Source organism: Macrotis lagotis, chromosome X (assembly GCF_037893015.1).
Source record: "Macrotis lagotis isolate mMagLag1 chromosome X, bilby.v1.9.chrom.fasta, whole genome shotgun sequence".
Lineage (NCBI taxonomy): Eukaryota > Metazoa > Chordata > Mammalia > Peramelemorphia > Peramelidae > Macrotis > Macrotis lagotis.
Window position 1 is genome coordinate 383,893,693 of NC_133666.1, and position 17,865 is coordinate 383,911,557.

The following is a 17,865-nucleotide window of genomic DNA, read 5'->3' on the forward strand; positions in this document are numbered from 1 at the left end:
GTATCTGCTTCATCCTTCAAACTAGACTGTAAGCCAACTGAAGGTAGAGACTATGGTTTTTTAAATTTATTTTTCTTTGTATTTCTAATGTCTAGTGTGTTGTTCTGTTTATGGTAGACACAATAAATATTAATTGAATTGAATGAATTTGTTCATGACAGGATTTATTTTGTACTATATGCCAGACACTGAATTAAGCACTATGGATATAGATACAAAATCTGAGATAGTTCTTAACAACAGAGAGTTTACATTCTATTTGGGGAGTAATGGTCAAGGAAGGGAGTTTTTGTCTGGTGAGTTACAAAGATGCTAAATTAATCTATAAGGTAGTCAGTTGCTATGTGTTTTCCAGGGACAATAACAGAACCAGGGCTGGATTCTAGTTTTCCAGATTTCTTTGTTGCTATTTAATATTTACTAAATCAACAAATGAATGAATTAATTTAATAGAAGGAAATAATGAAAATTAATGAAAGGCACATTAATTTGAAAATTATGTCATTTAAAACTAAGGCAGCAGCTGGCCCAGGAGCTAGGTCCAGGAAGACCTGAATTCAAATCCAGCTTCAGACACTTGTTTTATAATCCTGGGCAGGTGACAACTTCTATCTATGTCAGTTACCTTATCCTTCAGATAGGGATAATAATAATAGAATCTATCTCCTAATTGTTATGAGGATAAAATGAAATATCTGTAAAGCACTTTGCAAATCTTAATGAATGCTGGTTATTATTATTGTTGTTTTCTTAATTCCACCACTGGCTGACTTTGGAATATTTAAATTGGAATGATACTACCTACCTCCATATATTTCATTGGTTGTTGGAAGATAAGTCAAATAACTTTGGATTTCTTTCATAGAAAGGCACTATAAAAATACCAGGAATTATTATTAATGAGCCAAATTATCTGATTTACTGTAAAGATCTGGCCTGAATAAATTTATAAAACTCTTGAGATTTTCCTCAGAAGTTGACATATATTCTGGGGTTTGCTGGAATAGGTGGAATATAAAATTGAGGCTAGCATATTCTCTCTTGCAACTTTCCTATCTTCTGCTCAAATGAGTTCTTTCATGGTTTTCACTTGACTTTCCTATATTGTCCACACTGCTAATAATTGAAAGAATAGCCTTTAAATCATAAATCAAAGATTTTGGAAAAAGGATAAAGATGTTGGTTGCCTCTAATGGATATTTTGTTTCTACAGAATATTCCTATATTCTTTGGAGGTGAAAAAAGAAAATCAGGCAGATCATTATGAATGTTCTCTTGATCCATTAGGTTTTTCCTATATCTTAATTTTAGCAAATTCACTCAGAGAGCCATTTGATTTCTTTGCCTATTGAGGACTAAAGATGAGGGAGACAATTGTAAGTGTGGTGTGAAATGTTTGATGATAGGGAACCAGAAGCACTATGAAAAAGCAGAAATGTACTAGATTTGGAATCAAAAGTGCATGGATTTAAATCTTTGATTTGTTTCTTCCATTGAAAACATTTGTGACAAATACTATCACTCTGGAAATTCTTGGACCTACACAAGTCAGACATCTCTAGCTGCACAATGAGAATGTCCCTCTTAATCATGGTCCCAGTTCACAAAACCAACAAAATAGAACTTAAGTCCTATTAATTAAGAATGAAAGTCAGGGGTTTGAAAACAATCAGATGCCTTGATAGTTCCAACCATAAATATTGCTGACTAGCAGTCTCCATAAATGAAGCTGACTAGCAATCTAGTCGGGATATTCCTATGATTCACTGGGCAACTTCCGGGAAATCAAAATCTTTGGTTTCCAGGGGGAGTAAGGTTGCAAAGCTGAATAGAACAGACTACTGAGTAACAAATTAGCTTTACCCTACTGTCATAAGTTTGTTGCCATAAAATTAGATCATTGAGAGATGGATTGCTTTACCTTACCACTGAAAGTTTGTCACCTGACAATTCTGTATTATTAAAGAGCCTTGGAAATATGGGAAAGATCTGACTCTAAAAAAGTCAGTCTCCCGTTGATCAGCAACCATCCTGATCTGGCTATGTCAGGCCACTGGGCTCACATGGGTTAGTGAGAATGGTGTCTTTACACATTGCCTCTTTGCATTGCCTCCATTGCCTCCTCAATCTTATGTGTAAGTCATAGCATCACTTTCTTGATGTCATAGTCTTCCTCAAGATCAAAGGACAACTACTTCCATTGGTGAGTCACCTTTCCACATCTTACCCTTTTACTAGGCAAATCATTATTGATCCTCTATGCAATAAGGGACCAAGTTAGTTTATCAATGGTTTGGATGGAGAAATATTATAGAAATATTTGTCTAGCCTTTCCTGTAACATTAAGGAATTATTATCTTGTCTGGTATTTTCTGTGGTCTCTGACTTCCTCCCCATTGTTCAGTCTTCTCAAGGAAAATTCACTAAGATAACAGGAAGCAACCTTAGCCCCTTCCCCCTACCCCTCCTCCATCTAACTGGCTCTTAACTTACCAAGGTATATGCTTGACTCCAGGAATATCCAGGTGGGTCATTCCTTGACCCCCCCTCCCAACTCCTCCCTGCACAGGAGCTGGGCTAGGTTCCCTATAAAAGTTTGACCCACCCTCTCCTCTAAGGTCTATCCATGTTGATCTAAGGCCAGTCACTGTCTCATGACTGTTTCTCTTTCCTTACTCTTAGATATCTTTGATGTTCTCACCAACCCAGCTTGTGGCTATTTCTTCTTTAACTTCATTACTTCAACTGAAACTCACTTTACCTTGCTAAAGAACTCTTTGAATTAACCTGTGAATTTTTGTAGTAAGCTGTGAACTTTTGTAGGAATCTGTAAATTAAAATTTAAGCCTTTTCTTACTTTCCTGAGTCAGAGAGCCTGGTGATTTCTTCACCCAGAATGAACCTACATCAATCCTAAAATTTCCCTTTCCTGAGTCCATGGACTATTTCATCTCTAGCTTATGAGCTTGTATAAATGATGACCCTACTACTTTCTGCCTATGTAAGCTCGAACAAGTTATGGTACTTCCTTATTGGGTCTGTTTCTTCATCTGTAAAATCAAGTATTTGGATGGCTGACCTTTCTACTCTAAATTGTATGAACTCAAATTTGTCTTTAAGACATTTAAATTTTTATTTTATAGAAAGGTATGGGATAGCAAGACAAAGAGTAAATTTTTAGACTTTGCTATGTGTATAAATACTTAGTAAATAGAAAGGTCTGTAAATTTTTCAAATAGAAAAAGCATGACTTAGAAGAAAAGTAAAAGAAATGTCTTCCCTGATTCCATTGCTTATTCATTTTGGATTTATAAGGCTTGTCCACCTCCCTCTTCTTTGATTTCATACATATGAATAATGGGAACATAAAACAAGCCTTTACTAGTCTTATTCTGCTCAATAAGGAACTTTAATGTGACTAGATTAATAAGTAAGGCACTGTTTTTGATACATATATATCAATTTAAAAAATGAGATAAAATGTAAGTTAAAAACTAAGCCCTCAAGGAGCTTACATTCTACTCAGGGAAGAAGACACATATAAGGGAGTATAGTTGGGGGGTTTTATTCAAAGGAGTCACAGAGATAGTAAATAGAAGTACTGGGCAATAAATTAATTAACACTCATTTCCCTTTCTAGAAACAACGTTCCTATTTATTTGGTTACTGTGGTCCAGAGCTACAGGTAAAATTGAGGAGAGGGTTTCTGTGGGGCAGCAGAGCAGATGGTAAAAAGCCTTGGTATAGGGCTGGTTGGATATGATCTAAAGAATAATTCAGGGGTTTCCTAGATTTAAAGATTTCAGAGGGTTTGTACTCAGTCCCCATTCAAAACAATTTATTCAAAGTTGAATTGATTACACTTACCAGGAACTAAGGAATGAATTTTGAAGGCCCTATAGTACAGAAGGCACTTGACTAAGTGGGAGGAAGTGCAAACAAAGGCAAAGAAAATGATTATATGATCCAGGAGATGACTAGGCATTTGGATGGTCTGGGCATCCATCTGGATATAAAGGAATAAGTGAACTAGTGCACCCTCAGTCCTTATCCAAGATAATTAAACAAGGCAGGTAGGTGCTAGATATGATATGGCCTTCACTAAACAGGTTTTTTCAAAGAATGAGACAGTTTGAAAAATTTGTCACAATCCTTGAGGAAAAAAGTTTTATACAAGTACAAAGCATGGTGATTGTATCTATTAAATGTTGTCTTAATATGATCTACTTTTTACTCCTTGTTGAAATTATTTTCTATTGCATGATCACTTGGGGATCACAGGTTAATTAGGAGAATCCCATGATTATTACAGTAGTCATAAACCTCCAAATACCTCCACAAGATATCATGTCAGGATGGATTATTTTATTTAAAGTTTAAACGTACTTTAGTATGATAATATGAAATAAACCACAATAAAGGGATCTTTGTAAAGCACATTTCAAGATAATTCAAAGGTGTGTTACAAGTAGTCTTTATTTCCTCATTGTCTGTTAGACAAACTAGAAACTTTTTTGCCTTGTAGTACCCATTAATACTCGATTGTTATTATTATCTGATTAACACCATTAACTGATTAGTTAGATATTGTCCAGAATAAAGAATTTTCCATATTTACTAAGTGATTAATCATATTTCATTTTGTTTTGTGGTAGAGAGTCCAACCTGGAAAAAATAGAATGGATTAAAAATTATCTCTTTTCAAGCAAAAACTTTGTGATTTAATTTGCAATTTGGATATAAAATTATGATGTAGTTTGGGAATGTCAAATTCAAATGAAACAGATTTCTGCAGGCAGCATATTGAATTAGAAACACACACAAATTGATATTATCTACCTTGCATTGTATTTTTGTCTGTTAAACATTTCCCAATTACATTTTAATTTGGTCCTGGCTACCCTTAGGATTTTCGAAATCACTGAAGGGTGCATTTGACGCTTGAGATGTAGCTTACTATACATAGAAAAACTCTCATTCTTCATTCAGTTTTCTTCACTTTTATTCTCTCTTCTCTTCACTGGGTATAATATTTCAGTTGTATATACTTGGGGGGGGGTTGTGTGGTATTAATACATTAAACAAATCTGTTAATCTGGTCTCCTATTAAAAAATTCTGTTCATTGACAATAGATTGTTTTTAAAGGGAATTGAATAAGATTCTAGATATGTTAAAAAACTCCACAAATATTAAAATTAATCTCTAACGTTACTGTAATTCTCTTCCAGTGATTCGTGTGTGTGTGTGTATGTGTGTGTGTATGTGTCTTCTTTACAACAAGTTAACTAGGATATTTTCCTCCCAGTACTTTGGTTTCATTGTTAGCCATAAATCAACATCTACTAATAGTATTTAGACTTACATGGAGCAGGGAAACTATAAATATGAACTTTCCCACACTACAATCCATCAGTGCTCTTTGTCTGATTCTAGTCCATCATGAATTGATTTAACAGTGAGGTTTTTATACTTCCAAGCATCAGAGACAGAGCTGATCATGATTCCAGTGAGGCCATGCTAATTTTAAATGCCAACCTTCAGAACAGAGGAAAGGTATAATTAGATAATAATTGCATATTCTGTGCAATGTTTGGGGCAATAAACATCTCCAAGTGCCAGGTTAGGAGATTATCCAACTGATTTCACAACAAAGGCCACATAATATGTTCTATTCCACCCCAGTGGAAAAGTTTATTTATTTATTTTTTCTATAAAAAGGATTATGTGATTCCCAAAAGGCTGAATTGAATTTCAAATCTGGAGTTTGGTTTTAATTAAAGAATTTTACATCCATGCTTTATAGATCCAACAGGACCAGTGTAGCTTAGTTGGCAGGTAGGTGTTATCTAAGTAATTGGGCCAACACAATCTGGAGTGAAATATAATAATGCTGTACCTGTGGAGACTGAATGTAACTCAATTTATATCATGATCCACCTTTCTAGGTAAAGTGAATGTTGTTTCTCGTGTTAGGAATGAAACAAATCAATTCTCCCTTTTCCATTCATTGATATCTGTTGATAATGAATTGTAGTTTCCTAAGCCCATCAGAAAAAAACAAAACTAAAACCAAAAAACACAGTTTAAAATCTGACCTGCCTGTGCTTAGTTTGGGATTTCAGGATGAAAAGTGAAGAACAAACAGGGGCGACAGAAATAACTAGAATTTTAAAGTGATGATGTTATTTTTGTCTACTTATGGTATCGAGTACCAAGAAAGATACTTGCTCTATTGAAAAATTCACTTGAAGACCTCTAGTGAAGCAGTCTTATACTTAACTTTTCCAAGTGGACCATTCTACTTATGAGTAGTAATCCATGATATTTATGAGAGACTTTGAGGATTACAAAGCACCTTTACTTGCATTATTTCATTTAATTCTCACAATAAATCTGTAAGGTGGGTGCTACCAGTATTATTAGTTTTATTTTACAAGTAAGGAAACAGGTTTAAATGACTTGAAAAGGGTGGTATAAAGAGGAAGACTTTAAATCCAGATCTTTCTGACCCCAACTTCAGCATTCTATATTGAGGTTATCTGTACTTTATGTACTTGCGTATGGTCTTTCAAGACTATAAGTTTTATTTTGGGGCTCTTTCTTGTATTTTTGTCTCCTATGAATAACTTGTGTTTCAACTGCTATTCTTCCTCTTGCAATTCCAACTCCTTATAGTGTTTAGCTTGGTAGAGCCATGCAGGAAATTTTCTCCCTCTTATTTAAACTCCAAGCTCACTTGGTCAGATTTTTTTTTTGGTAAGACGCTAAATAACACTATTTTTGAAAATTAGTTTTGGTTATGTATCTTCCTTTTTTGGTCAAGAATCTGTTATTCTTACATTTTTAACTCTGGTCCAAAGAACCAAACTCCTTTCTCTGACATGATCTTCTTTACCAGTTGTTTATTTCCAAAATATACCTTTATCTTCTGAAACCCTCATCTTCAGATGGTAGCTATGACAAAAGCAAAATCTACGTCCCTCAGACCTTGGTCTCTTGCCTTCAGATTCATAATTCTTAGAAATATTTTCTAGGAATGTTTTGGTAGCACCATTAATCCCCACATGGATCCCTGGAAGTACTTGGTGGTTTTGGGGTTTGGACAAGATTTGGAACAGTCAGTGTCTTGTAGTAGATAGGGCTCCAGAAAAATGGCAGATGTCAGGTTAACATAGGTCAGCTCTTAGTATTTTCACCATTATTAGATAGCTTTCCTTTCCAGGTCACCTGCTGGTCCACATCATAATTCTTTGAAGTATAAGATGCTGTTTTTTTTTCTCCCCAGAAGTTTTAGCTCCCCTCATCTATGGAAGAGCCTCACTGTTATATTACTTGGTTCCAAGTATTCCTCTTTTGGGAAGTTCCAAGTGCTTCTTTCCTTTCTTTGGATCCCATTCTTCTATTCTCTAACTTCCTGATACAGGCAGGTCAGGATTTTCTTCTACTTCTTCTGGTTCTATTTCTTATTCTTTTTTTTTCCTCTCCCCTTCTCCCTTGAACTTCTCCCATCCTTTCAAGGAACACTTCATTCTCCCTGATAAACTGAAGACTAGAGAGTCTTTGTTCAGTAACATGCAGTTACTTAGTAATAGTTGAAGAGCAAGGCTGAACTCTTTGGAGATTCAGGGAAATTCCTTTTGGGGAGCAGGTCTGGAGCTGGACCCCTTCCAATGTTCCCCATGCCCTGGGTCCCTTCTGGTGTACCCTGTGCTGTACCTGGAGTTGGGTTCCTTCCAAGGACACAGTTGCCCTGGTTTGAGCTGTCCCTGGAGGGTATTCAGGGCGCATGTGGCACCAGAAGGGGCCTCGCTCCAGATGTACCCCTTAGAAGGGATAATCCTTGCTACATTCCCCATCTTCATATTTGCTAGAAGTGAGAACAACTCTCAAGCCTCCCTGATTCATATTGGTAGCTTCCACCTTTAAGACTTGTAACTGTTGATCATTCCTGTTCCTCTCATTTGAGAAGTTAGGGTTTCTGTTTTCCTTCCAAACCAGAAAGTCTGTCAATTTTTAGTTAGGTGTCTTTTATTTTTGTCCAGATTCTTGTCTATGCCTTGCATATCTTTAACATAAGGTAACCTTTAAATCTTTGTTGTAGAAGAGATTTGTGGAGCATGTAGAGAAATTAGAATGCCACTATTTCTTTCCTATAATCAAATCGTATTATCAAAACACTCAAACGTGGGTGGTCTTCTACACTGGATTTTTACTAACACTGCATTCACATTTTGGATATGTGGTAAGATCACAGATCAAACAATTAAGTTATCTTCTTTCTGTCCAGTAATAGCTTTATTTTTAGAATTATATACAGATGGTAAGAGATGGTTTAAAATTGTTAAATTCAAGAGAAGCAAAGAGCAGTATTTTTAATCAGTAGCTTACAAAAAAATGAAAAGCGAGAACCAGGCTCAGTTCCTTTTTGGATTTAAAGTCAGTTTCTGGCTGAGGGCTACATTTACTTAGGAACCCTGATAAAATTTCAGGATTCAGGACAGATTCCAGGGATTGTTGTTAACACGCTGTGTTTTCTAGGAATGTAATTGCCAGTTGGATATAGTTGTTTGTCTGGCTTCATTAAAGGTAGCTTTTAAATCTATGAAATGCTTTGGGCAATCTCTAGGATAGAAAATGGTTGAAGTTGTAGTAGGAAGGACATTGGCTAGTTATGAATTTTGACTAAAAGAAGTAATTGGGCATCAGAAAAGGTTATGGATGAGTCCTTTGCTCAAGAGATGTATTTCTAAAAAATTTTATGTAAACCAAATGTTTTTTTAAAAACAAATATTTTGAATGGTATTGTACTAGACTTTAAGGAATTCTGTCAAAAATTTTTTTGAAGAACATAATACCTTAATTTACTTTATAAATTTATATTTTTACATTTTTTTTGTAAAGCAAGAAAAATCTTACTGAGGAAAGAGCACTTTGATGATTTTTACAGATTTTATAAATCAGACTGATCTTCCCAAGTTTGAGAGAAATTAAACTTTCTTAATTAAAGGTAGAGACTTTATGATTTTCTAATACTGATTTTGGTGATATTTGAGCATTTCTTGACTACAAATTCTTCTATCCATTACATCCATGTAAATCAGAATGTAGGGAATAACAAAAAGAACTGGGGAAAAAACCCCAACTAATTCACTAAAAAAAAAAAAATCCGGAGTCAAGTAAAATTTAAAATAACACACTTAAAAAGTGGAAATTATACTTGGTGGGGATTTATTCTATTGACCTGCATATATTATGCTTTATTGGCCTGTAGGGATGGGGGGGAGAGAAGTAAAGTCTTTAAAGATGAAGACAAACCTAATCCTATCTGTGATGTGCTTATTTTAAAATTTTTCTTCATGGTAGCTTAGTGAATTAGAGGAGCAATTTATTAAAAAGGCTCATAATTAAAATTACTGAACAATAGTAATTAATTTAGGTTGCTATTTATAGTAACTCTAGCTATGTAAACATTTTCAAATATAAATCCTCAGTTGATACAGTCTAAAATGACCAGATTGATCCTCAGACAACGAACAAAAAAATCAGATAACAACTAAGCCATCCAAAGTTTTTAGGCTCATAATTCCTAGCAGAGTTTGTATTCAATCAGTATAGGCCCCAATAGCTCAGGATCACCTCTGTGCCATGATGAGGAAATGAAACAAAACTTTAGTTGAGGATCAATTCATATCTCCATTATAATTCAAGTGACCTAACTGAGGGGAAAAAAATTCTAAAGAGTTGCTTATATCTTAGGTATAAGGATGTATGCATGATAATTCTAATGAACAATCTCTGTAGTCACTGATAAATCTTGCCAGTTAAATTGTGATGAAAAACTGTGAAAACTATGTAGTTTCTATTCACAGACTTTGCTAATAGTGTGAAATGTTTTAACAAGTTGGCTTAAGGGTTTGCAATTATTATAGGTGACACTTTTTTTTTTTAAGGATTACTTCTTTTTATCTCTTCATAGGTTACCTTTAGAAAAGGTCCAGTCAAAAATTGTGCTATAGGTTGTGAGAACATGACATTTTTTTAATTAAAGATTTTATTTATTTTTGAGTTTTACAATTTTCCCTCCAATCTTACTTCCCTCCCCCCACTCCCCACGGAAAGCAATTTGTCAGTCTTTACATTGTTTCCATGTTATACATTGATCCAAATTGAGTGTGATGAGAGACAAATCATATCCTTAAGGAAGAAACAAAAAGTATGAGATAACAAGGTCAGACAGTAAGATATCAGTTTTTCCCCTAAATTAAAGGAAATAGTCCTTGAACTTTATTCAAACTTCACAGTTCTTTCTCTGGATACAGATGGTATTCTCCATTGAAGACAGCCCCAAATGGTCCCCGATTGTTGCACTGATGGAATGAGCGAGTCCATCGAGGTTGATCATCACCCCCATGTTGCTGTTAGGGTGTACAGTGTTTTTCTGGTTCTGCTCATCTCACTCAGCATCAGTTCATGCAAATTCCTCCAGGCTTCCCTGAATTCCCAGCCCTCCTGGTTTCTAATAGAACAATAGTGTTCCATGACATACATATACCACAGTTTGCTAAGCCATTCCCCAACTGAAGGACATTTACTGGATTTCCAATTCTTTGACACCACAAACAGGGTTGCTATGAATATTTTTGTACAAGTGATGTTTTTACCCTTTTTTATCATCTCTTCAGGGTATAGACTCAGTAGTGGTAATGCATCAAAGGGTATGCACATTTTTGTTGCCCTTTGGGCATAATTCCAAATTGCTCTCCACAAAGACTGGATGAGTTCACAGCTCCACCAACAGTGTAATAGTGTCCCAGATTTCCCACAACCCTTCCAACAATGATCATTATCCTTTCTGGTCATATTGGCCAGTCTGAGAGGTGTGAGGTGGTACCTCAGAGAAGCTTTAATTTGCATTTCTCTATTAAGTAATGATTTAGAGTAATTTTTCATATGACTATGGATTGCTTTGATCTCCTCATCTGTAAATTGCCTTTGCATATCATTTGACCGTTTATCAACTGGGGAATGGCTTTTTTTTTAAATATGACTCAGTTCTCTGTATATTTTAGAAATGAGTCCTTTGTCAGAAACATTAGTTGTAAAGATTGTTTCCCAGTTTACTACATTTCTTTTGATCTTGGTGACAGTGGTTTTATCTGTGCAAAAGCTTTTTAATTTAATGTAATCGAAATCATCTAGTTTGTTTTTAGTGATGTTCTCCATTTCTTCCTTAGTCATAAACTGCTCCCCTTTCCATAGATCTGACAGGTAAACTAGTCCTTGATTTTCTAGTTTGCTTATAATTTTGTTTTATATGTCTAAATCCTGTATCCATTTGGATATTATCTTGGTAAAGGGTGTGAGGTGTGACCATGGCATTTCTAATAAATATACATGACATATACATGACTTCACTTTGGCTCTTTTACAAACAACATGGGAATTTTGTCCCAATCTTTCTGTCATGAATTCTTTTTTTTTTGCAAGGCAAATGGGGTTAAGTGGCTTGCCCAAGGCCACACAGCTAGGTAATTATTAAGTGTCTGAGACCGGATTTGAACCCAGGTACTCCTGACTCTAGGGCTGGTGCTTTATCCATTACACCACCTAGCTGCCCCCCCCCCCCATCTTTCTGTTAAGCTGGAAAGGTTATAAGTATTCCATGAGTAGCTGAAAAATATGTGGTAAAATTAGAAGAAAAAACTAAACAATTCAATAGATGAACATCCTTGTAATTCATATTTTAAAAAATAAGTATGCCACATATTAAATTTTATCTTCCTTGGAATTTTATATTTCAGTCAACAATTTTCTATTTTGTTTTCAAAATAACTTTAAAGGGAAATTTTCAAGATGTCATTTTTTTCTTTCAAATTTGAGTCCCCTTTATTCCTTAAAGTTGTTTTGTTGATGCCTTTGTTTTTTTTTTTTTTTTAACAACAAAGACACAGAATTACACAATCATGAAATTTTTAGATTTGGAAGTGATCTCAGCAACCATCTAGGACAAACTATACCAGAAAATAATTTTTAATTCTCACTAAAGCACCCTTGACAAGTGATTATCAAACCTCTTATTTGAAAACCTCCAAGGGGAAGAAGCCCACTTCAGTTTTAGACAACTCTGTTAGGAAAGTGTTCTTGACATTAAGACTTCTCACTCTTTAACTTTTCCCATTATTTCTAATTCATCTCTTTGGAGTAAAATATTTAAGTCTAATCTCTTTTCCTATTAATACTTAAGCATAACCATAATATCTCTTAGGTCTTTTCTTCACCATGCTAGGAATTCCCATTTCCTTCAACTGATCCTTATAAGATATGGTCTTAAGGCTTTTATGCCATCTTGGCTGGTCTCCTTTGGATGCTCTCTAGCTTATCAAAGTTTTTTCCTTAAATGTGCTATACAGAACTGAACAAACACTCCAGATATGGTCTGAACAAGACATAGTACAAGTTCTCACCTCTTTATATTTGAAAGCCATTCCTTTCTTGTGCCCAAAAGCACAATACATTTGACTGCCATATTTCACTCTTGGCTCAGACTAAGCTCATTAAAACCCTTAAATATTTTCTAGATAAACTGTTAAACATGCCGCCTCCTAGTTTTTGTGAAGTTGACATTTTTTAACCCATTTCTAAGGCTTTACATTTATTCCTGTTGAATTTGCTCTAACCTGTTAACTTTTTTGCATCCTGATTGTTATGTTAAGCTATTCCAGTCTGTTTTGCATTATCAATAAATTTGATATGAAAATATCTATTTATCCAAGTCATTAATAAATATGCTAAACAGGAATCCTTGAAGCATTCTACGAAATCTCCTTTCAAAAAAGACATTGACTATTCTTCGAGTCTGGCCTTTCCATTAGTTCCAAATCTAACTATTATCATGGAGGTCACATATCTTTGTTTTTAGTGACTTCCTAGTATTTGCTCTTCCAAAAAACCTATCCTTAAAACAAACAAAAAAGCTGAAGTAGAAAACCCTATTTTCAAAGCAATTGTGTTTGAAAATGCATGCCAAACTTCATAACTTCAAATTTCTCCTCTAAGAAAAGGGAGATATATCTCATCCTTAGTTTTTGGAGCTATATCTAAATTCTGATGTTTTTTAGTATTGTTTTCATTTACATTATTGTAATTAGTGTGCATGAGAAGCAATTTGGCATAGCACATAGCTATATAAATAAATAGAATACTGATCTTGGAGTCAGGAAGACCTAAGTCCAGGTCTTATACATATTACCTGGTGACCAGGGCCAAAGAGCATGTTAGTTGTCTGGGAAACTTTTTAAGCATATAAGTTAAAGAGTGGTTGCTCTAGAGTTGCCTACACAACCTGGAAGGGCACTCTGAAAACTTGAACCTAAACATTGATGAAACAACACCAATGGATTACTTTGATTGACTCTTAGTTTTCTGTGTTCAGAAATTCTGAACAGTTTCTTGTATTATTTCTTATGTTATGAGACTAATTTTTTTTTGGATGAGTTCTTCTGAGATAAATTGCATACTATTCTAGTTTTGCTTTCTCTGCTTAGAGTAAGTTCACACACGTCTTCTTATAGTTCTCTGAATTCAGTCTATAATTTCATTCAGCCCATATGTTCCATTATATCACATTGTTCAGCTGTTTCCCAGTTGATGGGCACCACTTTGTTTCTACATAAAATGTTATTTTTGTATTTATAGAATCGTTTTGTCATTGACCTTCTTGAATTATATATATTTAGTAGTGGGGATCATTAGGTCAAAGAATGTGAAATAGTTTGGTAATTTTGTATTCTTTGCATTTAATATATTAGTATATTGAACATTTTTTTTTTTGTGAATCCCTTCCTTGTGAAAGAGGCTTTGTTTATCCAGGGTATGGTATAGTATAAATCTAACATTCTAAAATCTAATTGTGTGTGGCCCTTCTTCTCTTTCTAGGAATGCTTCGAAGGCTTCTTTTTAATTAAATAATCATCCATCTTTTTTCATTATCATCAAATTTGCAGGAAATTTCCCCTTTGAATTACATCTTTAGTTTCTTTGCTCTTTGGAACATATTCTATTGCCTTCTGCAGTTTCTGATGGTTGTAAAATAGTTTTGAAAATTTTAATTTTCTTTATAATTGCAGTATTTTTTCTTTGTTTCAGTAGAATTACTAAATTTAACCACTATTTGTCTTGAAATTTCCAGCATAAGATTTGCCCTCTGGAAGTAGACTGTGGATTACTTTGATTGGTTCTTAGTCTTCTGTGTTCAGAAGTTCTGGACAGTTTTATTGTTTTATGAAATTCAGGGTCTTTTTTTTTTGATGGGTTCTTCTGAGATAAATTGTCTCTATGCAACACAGGGATCATATTTCCTTGTAACATTATTGCTTTTTTCTTTTCTCTTTCCAGATTGTCCTTTACTTCTGTATCTTTGCATTCCTAATTTAGTAATCCTCTTTTTTGTTTCTTTGGTATGAATTGCTAATATGGATTCAAGTTTTTCTTCTTTGCCAATTATTTCTATTTTACAAACCATAAATTGTTTTTAGAATTCTTATTTCTCTTTAAACAATTCAGGAATAATTTCTTGTACTTTCATGCTCTCTTGAGAATCCACAGAACTCTCTGCCTCAACAATAATTTTGTTTTTTCATCATTTTTTTGTCTTACAATTCATAGATGTGTAGACTAATTTAACTGTTTCTGTTATTCTTCTGTTATTAATAGATTTCTTGTTTATTTATGCTTTTTCTCCTGAGATTTTTATAGTCCCTCCCCCCCTTAATCACTTTCTGACTCCTTCCCCTTTGAAAGCAGCTTGGTGGGGTATTGGAGCTCAAATCATTTTAACATCCTCCAACACTAGGCCATTCACATTTCACCAGCATCAGTTTCTGTCTTGTGTGATTTCTTAAGAGGATAGAATCAGTGCCAGCAGGATGCTAGGTCTTTTAAATCTAGCTTAGTGGAATGCCACATATATGCCCTGGTCCCTCTTTTCCTAGGTTCTCTAGGTGAATTACTATTGTCACACAGAGTGTTGCCATGATTCTGTCCTAGCCAGAGTAAGCTTATGTCTTTTGATTTTCCATGTTACTGGGAGGAAAAGAGGGAGCAAGTAATATTTAGTTCTTTTGAATGCCCATAGGTCGGTTTGTGCAGGCTTGCCAGAGCACGGTGGACAATAGGAGAAGGAATGGTGAGGATGAATGCTAGGAATTTGAATTAATCTCTTCTGCTGTTAGTTCATCTAACTAACTAATCATCTGATTTTTATATTGTCAGGGTGCTTGGCATCTTAGACCTTAGAGAAAACAAAATTGCTTTGTCTCTTGTGTCTCATTCCTGTTGTGGAAAAGTTTGAGAGGTTGTGAGGATCAGAGAAAAATGTCTAACCTTTTAATTTGTTTAACTGTGATGACTAACAATATTCTGGCTGATCAATAGTTAAGTCCATTAGGAAATTAAGTTGAGATTACCTTGGAAATTTCAAACAGTATTCCTAAAATATTAACAACATTAAATATTAGCTCAGCTTCTAGCATTTCAAATGAATTTGTTAATGAAATTTCGATATTTTCTTTCCTTTTATCCCCCACCAAGAACAAAAGCAACTCCTCTATACAAGGACTAAGATTTTCCCTTGTTTGCCCACAAATAGTATTATCTAAGTTCACAACAGTGAACAAAAGAAAAACTCCACAGGCATTTGGAACCCCATGAGCAATGTGATCTTTCCTTGAAAGAAATGTTTTGTGTATAAGTACCTTCAGAAGATAAAAGATCCAGAGGATAAAATTAAAAACAAAACCCAAAAACTTCTGACAGGAATGAGCAAAGATAGGAGTCAGATTCAGAGTAAATTCAGTTCCGTAATTTCATAGAGTGGCCTCAAACTGCTGAGTATTCCAGAGCCTGTAGTGGTGGAACTCTGGAAAACAGAAATGTAAGGCTACTAAGAGAAATAATAATTTGTATAAATCAAGAAAAGTTGTGAAGTCTGCTGAGGGACTTAAAAGGAGAAAACGTCACAACTGAAATTTAACAAGGAGCATGGAGCCATTCCAAAAGTAGGATTTCATCAGAACGAGCATGCCCTCGTCCAGTGATGCAGATTTGTAACCCAGGCATGCCTAATTATCCTATAAGTTCTGAGGGATGGGTGTCCACTTGGGGTGCAGGAGACCTTCCTCAGTTTCTCTTCCCCTTATTGCCAGGATTCTGGAGGAGCATATGCCTGGCTCCCAATTATCCCTAGTTCCCACCATATGACCAGTTTGTCTTTATCTATTAAAAATTTCCTTGAGAACATCCTTGAGTTTTTTGAAATTCCTTTTTGTGTTACTGTTGAAGCCTGCTTGTACTTACCCTGCATCTCTCTATTATTCTCTGAGTCACTTGTTTTTAATTCTTTGGGGTCAGCAGTGGCTTGCAATCATAGGACACTATTGGGAGAAGATTGGAGAAATTTAAAATTCCATATTTAAGTACCTAATTAAAGATTTTTATTTTGAGTTTTACAATTTTCCCCCCAATCTTACTTCCCTCCTCCACTGCCCCCACAGAATGCTGTTTGTCAGTCTTCACATTGCTTCCACGTTGTACCTTGATCCAAACATATTTAAGTATCTGAGCCGGTTGTTTCTGTTTAGTTGCACTTCTTGCTATAGGGCTTTTAGGGTGAGCTTTATCTTCAGCCCCCTTCATAAGAATTCTTTAGTCACTTTTCTTTTCTGTGCCTCAATATCTTCATCTGCTAAAAAAAAAAGGCAGTTGATCTAAGGAGTTTTCAAAAGTTTTTGCTCTCCGAACCGTTTTATTAAAATTTATTGTTATTTGTTGTTCAGTTGTGTCTGACTCTCCATAGCCCCATTTTGGGGTTTTCTTGGCGAAGATAATGGAGAGGTTTGCCATATTTTTCTCCAGCACATTTTTATAGATAAGGAATTGAGGCAAACAGGATTAAATGACTAGGTCAGTATCTGAGGTCAGATTTGAATTCGGGAAGATGAGCCTTCCTAACCTCAGGCCCATCGGATTGCATTCTATCCGCTGGATCAGCCCTAAATTTATTTAGGAGACGCCCCCCAAGAGCTTTTCATCACGATTTACGTATGACTTACATATCGCAACCAGATTTGCACAGTAGAAGCGAAAGCCCCGGGCTGAGCCCGGAACGGGGCGGAGAGCACTGTGTCCGCGAGTCAGCGTCGGAGGCGTCTGCGGAGGGCTGGCGCGCACTTGCTTCTCGCCTCGCGAGGCAAGCAGCCCCAGGAGGCGGCAGAGGCTGCGCTCAGACCCGCACCGGCCTCGTTTCGCCGCAGAAACCCCAGACTCGGGAGTGTAGCCTCGGGGGCGGGAGAGGACGCTGGAAGGGGCAGGAAAGAGGGGGAAGAACCGAGCCCACAAACGCCCCTCCCAGTCCCCGGCCCGGCGGCAGAGGGCATCCTTCCCGTTCCACGCAGCCCGGCTCCGGGGCCGCTGTGAAAGGCTCGCCGGGATTCGTAGTCTCTCGGTTCCCGCCTGGGGGGAGGGTTCTACTCGGGCAGAACTACAGTTCCCGAGATGCTCTGCGCAGCGGGGGCTCTCGAGTCCCCCACGCTCCAGCCCCTCCCCCCCCCACCCGCCGGCGGCCTCCTCCGTAGCTGCGGCGGAGAGAAGCCTCCCAGGAAACAGCCCCTGTACGCACGCGTCACGTTTGTTTACCCTGAAGCCCCGCCTCCCTCCGCGGGGCTCCTCGGGCCCTCCCCGCCCGCCCCGCCGCGGCCAGGGATGCCGTCATGCCCGCGATGCATATTCATGAGGCGGCCCGGCGCTCCCCGCCCGCGCGCCCTCCCGCCTTCGCGGGCCCAGGCCCCGGCCTGATGAATATTCAATGA

At 36.4% G+C, this 17,865-nt stretch overlaps 1 long non-coding RNA gene across 4 annotated transcripts; it reads right to left on the minus strand.

The window, feature by feature from the left end:
• Positions 1 to 8,962: 8,962 nt before the first annotated feature.
• Positions 8,963 to 17,546, minus strand: LOC141497861 (uncharacterized). 4 transcript variants are annotated; one of them, XR_012471464.1, is made up of 4 exons: positions 17,110 to 17,546; positions 16,528 to 16,739; positions 16,355 to 16,431; positions 8,963 to 15,917 (listed from the first exon to the last, which is right to left on the minus strand). It is a non-coding gene; the product is annotated as an uncharacterized LOC141497861 (long non-coding RNA). The 4 variants fall into 4 exon arrangements; XR_012471463.1 differs by having other exon boundaries at positions 16,528 to 16,742; XR_012471465.1 differs by lacking the exon at positions 17,110 to 17,546 and having other exon boundaries at positions 16,592 to 17,103.
• Positions 17,547 to 17,865: the final 319 nt, after the last annotated feature.